Raw genomic sequence first — 2,007 nt, 5'->3', positions numbered from 1 at the left:
GAAGGAAGGAAGGAAGGAAGAGGGAGGGAAGAAGGAAGGAAGGAAGGAAAGAAAGAAGGGAGAGAGGAAGTAAGGAAGGAAGAAAGAAAGGGAGGGAGGGAGGGAGGAAGAATTATCATGTCTTTTTTTTTGGCTTTGAGCTATTATTGGCTCCATGAGAACATCTCCACCTTAACAAAATTTCTAGCATCATATTGTCATAGGTGAGATGTTCAGTAATACCACAAAAATTATTTTGACTATTTCAGAATAAATATGCTATATTTTTTCTGTCAGTGCCATGCTGTCATTTTCTTTTAAAAATTATTGCTATCTTTTGTTTCTATACCATCTTCATTTCTACATAGATCCCTCTCCTACTTGTCTATGAAACAAGAACTTTTAACCTGGGTTCCGTGAACTCTGGAGTTTTTTTAAATAATTTTTATAACTATATTTTAGTAAAATGGTTTTCCTTTGTAGTCCTGTGTATTGTATTTTTAAAAGTTCTTCAGCTAAGGGGACTCTCAGCTTCAGCAGACAGCCAAAAGAGTCCAGGACACCAAAGAGATGAAAAGCTCCCGCCTGGTGCAGAGCCACCCATTGTACCAAAGAACAAACCAGGAAGACAGAAAGAAGCTCAGCAAGACCAGTCTGCGCTTCTGCAGACTTGCCCAACACCTACCATGTTCCATCCCCATAGTTCCTGACCTCTGTGAGGGAAGGACAGGGGCTATTTCCCTTTTCTTCCTCAGGACCATGCTCTATCATTATAATTACATACATGCTATCATTTTCAACTGGCACAGGCATCAACCTGAAAGCAAACTCTCAATGGGAATTTCCCAGCACAAAACAATAATTAAAAAGGCTTTTGAAAGAAAAAAAAAGTTTTCACAGAGGGCCTTTGAGCCATTCATGCAAGCAGGTTCAAAGAGAGGAAACAATAAGGACCTAAAGTTCTAATAAAATGAGAATACGAACCATTTTATCTGCAGCAGACAGAAAGATGTCATTAGAGAAAAGAGTCTCCAGGCCCTGTTAATAATGGGGATGGAAGGGGCTGAATGTTTGAAAAACTTTAAAATAATTTCAATGGAGGATGGAAAACGAGCACTACATGCCGCTGAAAGTCCAAGTAGGGCCAGACCCTTAGGCGTGAAGGGGCTTGATTAGCAAGTAGTGAGTGCAAATAATTTAGATAAAGCTTTCAAAGATAAGGACTGTAAGAACCAGAGAATTCTACAGCTTCCAGGGATCTGAGAAGTGTTCACATGTGGGATGAGGAAGATGGCAAAAAAACAATGATACAAATTGAGAATAAATATAGCTGAGAAAGAGTGTCCATGATAGATGGAAAATCAAAAGTCAAACATTATAGATACATACATATAACTCCCTCTATTGACACAAAACCCAATAAAGATCAGGAACTTTTCTAAAACTTACAGGTTTCTTGAGTGGCCTGGGGGCACTGAGAGTTTAAGTGACTTGTCCAGGGTCATACAGCTGTGATAAGTCAGAGGTGGAGTTTGAACTCAAGTACCACAAATGTGCATATACATATATATACACATATACACACACATATGCATATGTATATGTATATGTCTCATGTATTGTTGTTGTTGAATTGTTTTCAGTCCTGTCCAACTCTTCATGACCTCATTTGGTGTTTTCTTGGCAAAGATACTGGAGTGGTTTGCCATTTCCTTCTCCAGTTCATTTTACAAATGAGGAAACAGGGTGACGTGATTTGCCCAGATCCACACAGCTAATAAGTGTCTGAAGGCAGATTTGAACTCAGGAAAATGAGTCTTTCTGACTCCAGACCTGGTGCTCTATGTACTATAATGCCACCTAGAGGCTATCTATATACATGTATATGAATATGCATGTGTATATATGTGTGCATGTATGTGTATTTATACATCTTACATATAGATACATGTGTATATATATATTTATATGAAGATATGTTATTTATTGTTGCTTAGTCATTTTTCAGTCATGTGAGACTCTTTGTGG

This window comes from Vombatus ursinus, unplaced genomic scaffold, assembly GCF_900497805.2.
Source record: "Vombatus ursinus unplaced genomic scaffold, bare-nosed wombat genome assembly UNPS02014804.1, whole genome shotgun sequence".
In the NCBI taxonomy this organism is placed as follows: Eukaryota; Metazoa; Chordata; class Mammalia; order Diprotodontia; family Vombatidae; genus Vombatus; species Vombatus ursinus.
The sequence above is the reverse complement of the archived record's forward strand: the minus strand, read 5'-3'. Positions refer to the sequence as shown.